This window comes from Scylla paramamosain, chromosome 46, assembly GCF_035594125.1.
Source record: "Scylla paramamosain isolate STU-SP2022 chromosome 46, ASM3559412v1, whole genome shotgun sequence".
Taxonomy (NCBI): Eukaryota; Metazoa; Arthropoda; class Malacostraca; order Decapoda; family Portunidae; genus Scylla; species Scylla paramamosain.
The window spans coordinates 4,050,858-4,058,357 of record NC_087196.1 but is presented as its reverse complement, the minus strand read 5'-3'; the positions used below and the strand labels follow the sequence as shown (position 1 = coordinate 4,058,357).

Genomic DNA, 7,500 nt, shown 5'->3' with positions numbered 1-7,500 from the left:
GTAGTAGTAGTAGTAGTAGTAGTAGTAGAACAGTAGTAGTAGTAGTAGTAGTAGGAATTGAAAAATCTAACTTATCAAACAATTTCAAAACACTTCTGACCAGATTAAACCTCTCCTCCTCCTCTTCCTCCTCCTCTTCTTCCTCCTCCTCCTCCTCCTCCTCCTGTCATCGCGCGGCCCCAGAAGGAGGCGGAGGAACAACAAATGTCATTATTTTAACGTCACTCTGGAGTTATTTATCAAGACAGTGAGAGAGGGAGAGGGAGAGGGAGAGGGAGAGAGGGAGAGGGAGAGGGAGAGAGGGAGAGGGAGAGTGTCAGGTCAAAGAAACGACTGGGTGGTGACGTGTCGCGTGTGGTGGCTAGTGACTGACTGACTGACGGACTGACGGACTGACTGACTGACTGACGGACTGACTGACTGACGGACTGACTTTTTTTTTTCCTTTATTTGATAGAGGAAAGAGGAAGGAAGGAAGGAAGGAAGGAAGGACTGACTGACTGACTGACTTACGGACTGACTGACCTTTTTTTTTTGTTTTTCCTTTATTTGGTAGAGGGAAGAGGAAGGAAGGAAGGAAGGAAGGAAGGAAGGAAGGAAGGAAGGAAGGACTGACTGACTGACTGACTGACTGACTGACTGACTGACTGACTGACTGACTGACTGACTGACTGACCATTTTGTTTTGTTTTTTGTTTTTCCTTTATTTGGAAGAGAGAAGAGGAAAGAAAGGAAGGAAGGAAGGAAGAAAGGAGGGAGGGGCTGACTGACTAACTGAAGCGAGGAAGAAGAAAGGAAGGAAGAAAGAAAGAGGAAAAGCGAAAAGAAAGAAGGAAGGAAAAGAAGAATAAGAATAAGAAGGAAAAGTCAGAAAAAAACAAGAAAAAAAGAAAAAAACAAACAGGAAGGAGAGGGAAAAAGGAAAGAGAGAGGGAGAGGGAGAGGGAGAGGCGGTGAGGTCAAAAACGATGTGAGAGTGGAGCGTGTGGCAGATGTGACGAGACGAGGAGGAGGAGGAGGAGGAGGAGGAGGAGGAGGAGGAGGAGGAGGAGGAGGAGGAGGAGGAGGAGGAGGACAAGGAGACACCTGACACCTCCAATACGCCTCTGCTTCACTGACCACACCTTAGAAGACACACACACACACACACACACACACACACACACACACACACACACACACACACACACACACACACACATACATACACACACACATACACACACATACGTCTTTCTCTTTTGAGTCCAGATATGTTTACAGGGTGTCGACTGAGAGAGAGAGAGAGAGAGAGAGAGAGAGAGAGAGAGAGAGAGAGAGAGAGAGAGAGAGAGAGAGAGAGAGAGAGAGAGAGTTGTAACAAGCAGAAAATAAAGGAGGTTAGGGTCGTGTCAGTCTCTCTTCCACGCCTCTCTCTCTCTCTCTCTCTCTCTCTCTCTCTCTCTCTCTCTCTCTCTCTCTCTCTCTCTCTCTCTCGGATAATCAGTCACTCCAGAAATGCAGTTAAATAGTTAGCCAGCCAGCCAGTCAGTCAGTCAGTCAGTCAGTCAGTCAGTCAGTCAGTCAGTCAGTCAGTCAGTCAGTCAGTCAGTCAGTCAGTCAGTCAGTCAGTCAGTCAGTCAGTCAGTCATCAGTCAGTCAGTCAGTCAGTCAGTCATCAGTCATCAGTCATCAGTCAGTCAGTCAGTCAGTCAGTCATCAGTCAGTCAGCAAGACGGTCGCCTTCAGTCTAATTATTCAGCCAATCAGTCAGCCACTTGCTTATTCAGTCACCTAATTGGTCAGTAAACCTAATTACGAGAGAGAGAGAGAGAGAGAGAGAGAGAGAGAGAGAGAGAGAGAGAGAGAGAGAGAGAGAGAGAGAGAGAGAGAGAGAGAGAGAGAAAGTATTAAAAAGTTATCATGCTTAATTTATCCCTTCCTCTTCCTCCTCCTCCTCCTCCTCCTCCTCCTCCTCCTCCTCCTCCTCAGACTCCTTCCTCGTTAAAAGACAACAAAGATCTTTTTAAATTCAAAGCGACGCAGTTTCATGGACCTAGCTAGTTAAGGCCCGGGTCGTAATGAGCTGTGTGTGTGTGTGTGTGTGTGTGTGTGTGTGTGTGTGTGTGTGTGTGTGTGTGTGTGTGTGTGTGTGTGTGTGTGGGATTGTGGACGTAATCTTGAAGGCAGTTATGTACGGGTTTTGTGAATGAGAGAGAGAGAGAGAGAGAGAGAGAGAGAGAGAGAGAGAGAGAGAGAGAGAGAGAGAGAGAGAGAGAGAGAGAGAGAGATTTAAGGAATGAGAATAGTGGTTGAAGTTTCTCATTTAGTAGTAGTAGTAGTAGTAGTAGTAGTAGTAGTAGTAGTAGTAGTAGTAGTAGCAGTAGTAGTAGCAGTAGTAGTAGTAGTAGTTTTGAGAAAACCCAATCATAATCTCTCTCTCTCTCTCTCTCTCTCTCTCTCTCTCTCTCTCTCTCTCTCTCTCTCTCTCTCTCTCTCTCTGGTATTCCCACGCTCCTTACTCTCTCTCTCTCTCTCTCTCTCTCTCTCTCTCTCTCTCTCTCTCTCTCTCTCTCTCTCTCTCTCTCTCTCACAAAATCGGTTACTGGGGCCAGTCAAGTGTGTGTGTGTGTGTGTGTGTGTGTGTGTGTGTGTGTGTGTGTGTGTGTGTGTGTGTGTGTGTGTGTGTGTGTGTGTGTGTGTGTGTGTGTGTGTCTGCGCGCCTGTTGTGGAAAATGTGGTATGTTTTGGTTCCACATATCCGCTTAGGACGACCTCTCTCTCTCTCTCTCTCTCTCTCTCTCTCTCTCTCTCTCTCTCTCTCTCTCTCTCTCTCTCTCTCTCTCTCTCTCTCTTTATTGGTTGATATTTCCTGTCTCACCAAGAGAATTTCCGCCAAGTAAACTTTGTTAGGAGGAGGAGGAGGAGGAGGAGGAGGAGGAGGAGGAGGAGGAGGAGGAGGAGGAGGAGGAGGAGGAGGAGGAAAAAAAGAATAAGAGAAGAAATACACAAATTAACCATACTGGAAGAGTGAGTGAGAGAGAGTGAGAGAGAGAGAGAGAGAGAGAGAGAGAGAGAGAGAGAGAGAGAGAGAGAGAGAGAGAGAGAGAGAGAGAGAGGCTGGAATCAACAGGTTTTCGGAAAGCAAAAACATTCCTTGCATAAAATCTGTACAGTTTACTCTCTCTCTCTCTCTCTCTCTCTCTCTCTCTCTCTCTCTCTCTCTCTCTCTCTCTCTCTCTCTATTAACTTCTATATTTAAGAGCAAAATAAGAAAAGATCGTTATTATTATTATTATTATTATTATTATTATTACTATTACCAGCACAGCAACGACTACTACTACTACTACTACTACTATTACTACCGCCACCACCACCACCACATACAAATATATAACAATAACAATAATAATAAAATAATACTGCATTCTTTCCTTTGTCCCTGTGTGTGTGTGTGTGTGTGTGTGTGTGTGTGTGTGTTCGCGGTCTTGTAAGGCTTCACTTTAGGGCACCTGGCATCCGCTCCTGACCCTTGGGAGAGAGAGAGAGAGAGAGAGAGAGAGAGAGAGAGAGAGAGAGAGAGAGAGAGAGAGAGAGAGAGCAGTTGTTTAGTGTAATGAATCAGTGTTTCCCTCGGTGGTGAAGTGAGCTGTTACCTCCCCCCGCCCCCCTGAGGTGAGTGCCTGCGCTCCCCCGGGGGAAAAGAAGAAGGACCTCTCCCTCTCCCTCTCTCTCTCCCTTTCCCAATCAGTCAGCAGCCGCCGTGTGAGCCTCGCCCCATAGAAACCGTTCCTTGTGGGGCCCCTGGGACTCTCTCTCTCTCTCTCTCTCTCTCTCTCTCTCTCTCTCTCTCTCTCTCTCTCTCTCTCAGACAATCTATCTCGTCAATGTATCTAAAAAATTTGGGTCTCTCTCTCTCTCTCTCTCTCTCTCTCTCTCTCTCTCTCTCTCTCTCTCTCTCTCTCTCTCTCTCTCTCTCAGTTAGTGGAAGGGAAGGTGAAGGAGCGCCGTGATTGGCTGAGACATCTGGTGACGTGTTTGGTGACGTGTGGCGGCCAAGACTGAACTAATGACGGAGTTAATGACGTTAGGTTAGGTTAGAAGGGTCAGGTGGCGAGGGAGGGGCAGGGAGGGGGACAGGGAGGAAGAGGGAGAGGGAGAGGGAGAGAAGGTCAGGAAAGGGTCATATGATCCTTGCGGGAAATTGAGAGAGAGAGAGAGAGAGAGAGAGAGAGAGAGAGAGAGAGAGAGAGAGAGAGAGAGAGAGAGAGAGAGAGAGAGAGAGAGAGAGAGAGAGAGAGAGAGAGAGAGAGAGAGAGAGAGAGAGAGAGTAAATTGCAGTATTTTTGACTGATAACGTGCATATCAAAACACACACACACACACACACACACACACACACACACACACACACACACACACACACACATTCTTTCAGTCTCTCTCTCTCTCCCTGTTACTAATTACTGCAAGAATAATTATTAGTACTATTATTACAACTATTTTTACTACTACCCTTATTACTACGGTACTGCTGCTGCTATAACTACTACTACTACTACTACTACTACTACTACTACTACTACTACTAACACATTCTCACTCACTGTCTGCCTTACACAAAAACTCACTTATACTATCTCTCCCTTACACACACACACACACACACACACACACACACACACACACACACACACACACGCACAGGTAAAATAGGGTGCAGGTATTAATTGTTGATATTTGGTGTCTAATAAGCGCATGATGAAGCAGCTCAGTGTGATTAACACCTCGCTGCTAACAATTAATGGCCTCATTACTGCCTAACTCTCTGTTGTAATTGTTAACCACTCCGTAATTACTCTTTTGTGAAGTGTTATTCTCTCTCTCTCTCTCTCTCTCTCTCTCTCTCTCTCTCTCTCTCTCTCTCTCTCTCTCAAGTCAGTTATTAATGAATTTTATCTATACATACCACGAGACAAACACAAACTCTCTCTCTCTCTCTCTCTCTCTCTCTCTCTCTCTCTCTCTCTCTCTCTCTCTCTCTCTCTCTCTCTCCAAACACTTATTATACAATGCATAAAACACGTCCCTGTACTGAGCTAATTATAATAACCAGCACCCTCTCACACCTCTCCCTCTCCCTCGCTCTCACTCTCTCTCCCTTGGGCGCCGGGTATCAGGGAGCGTGGCCGGCGGAGCTTTGAGGTGGGCGTGTGGTGGGCGGGTGGTGGGCGCTGGGTCAACACGGCTGTCATGTGGTGTGTGTGAGAGAGAGAGAGAGAGAGAGAGAGAGAGAGAGAGAGAGAGAGAGAGAGAGAGAGAGAGAGAGAGAGAGAGAGAGAGAGAGAGAGAGAGACTTACTGGCAAGAAATAGAAAAAAAGTAACTCTCTCTCTCTCTCTCTCTCTCTCTCTCTCTCTCTCTCTCCTACATATATGCGTGTCCACCTGACCCGCTCCTCTCCCTCTCACTCTCCCTCTTACTCTCCCTTCCATTCGCTCTCATTCTCTCACATAACGACACACTCGCTCACAGGCGCGTGTTTTCTGAGTGACAAATAGACAAGCGCCTATTATTACTGGAGGAGGAGGAGGAGGAGGAGGAGGAGGAGGAGGAGGAGGAGGGAAGCTGGTAGTAGTAGTGGTAGTGGTGGTGGTGGTGGTGTTGATCTCTCTCTCTCTCTCTCTCTCTCTCTCTCTCTCTCTCTCTCTCTCTTTCATAATATTGTTTATCTCTGTTGAAAATAAGAATAAGATGCCACACACACACACACACACACACACACACACACACACACACACACACACACACACACACACCTCACCTGACAAAACTATTACATTGACACACGCATTTGAACCTGTTTGCTTGCGTCATAACTTATTCAGTCACTCCCAATCGATATATAAGCCGCCCCGGTCAGTAATTTTACCGCTCAAAAGTGTTCTGGTGAATATTTCAGTGTCCAGCCTCTCTCCCTGTGTGTGTGTGTGTGTGTGTGTGTGTGTGTGTGTGTGTGTGTGTGTGTGTGTGTGTGTGTGTGTGTGTGTGAGAAAGGTTGTGTTAACAGGTCAGTTTTTAGGTTTTTTGAGAGAGAGAGAGAGAGAGAGAGAGAGAGAGAGAGAGAGAGAGAGAGAGAGAGAGAGAGAGAGAGAGAGAGAGAGAGAGAGAGAGAGAGAGTTGTATTCTAAAACATGCATTCAACAAGTCTATCTTTCTATTCACCTGTCTATCTGTCTGTCTGTGTATCTATCTGTCCACCCACCCACCATCTATCTATCTATCTATCTATCTATTTATCTATCTATTAGCAAAAATAATAGACGAACAAATAAGTAGCGAAAAATTAATTGTAAATATTGTGATTGACTCAGATGAACACGAAAATAAATAAATAACGAAGAATAAATAAAAGATGAACAGATAAACAGACAATATGAATGGAGAGAGAGAGAGAGAGAGAGAGAGAGAGAGAGAGAGAGAGAGAGAGAGAGAGAGAGAGAGAGAGAGAGAGAGAGAAAGGCATGAATGAATTGAGAGAGAGAGAGAGAGAAAGAGAGAAACTGGTATGGCATATTAGATAAACAGCAGTTGGTGGTGGTGGTGGTGGTGGTGGTGCCAAGCAGGGCCCAGCAGTGCCACCCAAATGCTGAGCCACAGAGCCATAAAAGTGGATTTGGGGAGCTACTGTCTGTGTGTTTGTGTGTGTGTGCGTGAGTAACACACACACACACACACACACACACACACACACACACACACACACACACACACACACACACACACACACACACGAGTTAATCATGAGCTGCTTACTATCCTACACCTGCTCTCTCTCTCTCTCTCTCTCTCTCTCTCTCTCTCTCTCGATCGCTCACAGTCTATAAACCACAAAACAACAATTATCACCACCACCACCACCACCAACTACTCTCTCTCTCTCTCTCTCTCTCTCTCTCTCTCTCTCTCTCTCTCTCTCTCTCTCTCTCTCTCTCTCTCTCTCTCTCTCTCTAAACCAAAACAAACAACCTATTTACCACAACACCCCAGACCACCGCCGCCGCCACCGCCACCACCACTACCACTACCACCATCACCACCATCGTGTTTTTTCAGCCATTTCACATCCTAGGGAGGTATTTGGGCCTGCGCCGTTCACCGCGCCCCCGCACCGCCCCGCCCCTTTGACCGACAACATGGGGAGAGAGAGAGAGAGAGAGAGAGAGAGAGAGAGAGAGAGAGAGAGAGAGAGAGAGAGAGAGAGAGAGAGAGAGAGAGAGAGAGAGAGAGACTTAACCTGTGTAATTTTGACTGATTAGAAAAATATGCCAAAAAAAGATTGATTGAATAGTGGATGAGGTGGAGGAGTGGAGAGTGGAGGGTGGATGGAGGTGAGGAACAGCTAGATGAATGACAGTGGAGACGAGGCTAAGTGGAAGAGTGGAGGAGGTGGAGAAGAGGTGGATGTTATATTAGTATTAAGCCCTAAGAGAATGATAAAAAAAAGAAAAAAATGACA

At 46.3% G+C, this 7,500-nt stretch overlaps 1 protein-coding gene across 17 annotated transcripts in view; it reads right to left on the bottom strand.

The window, feature by feature from the left end:
• The window catches only part of LOC135094662 (transcription factor collier-like), a 194,008-nt gene that overhangs the window by 17,175 nt on the left and 169,333 nt on the right, over positions 1–7,500 (bottom strand). The window lies entirely within an intron of this gene.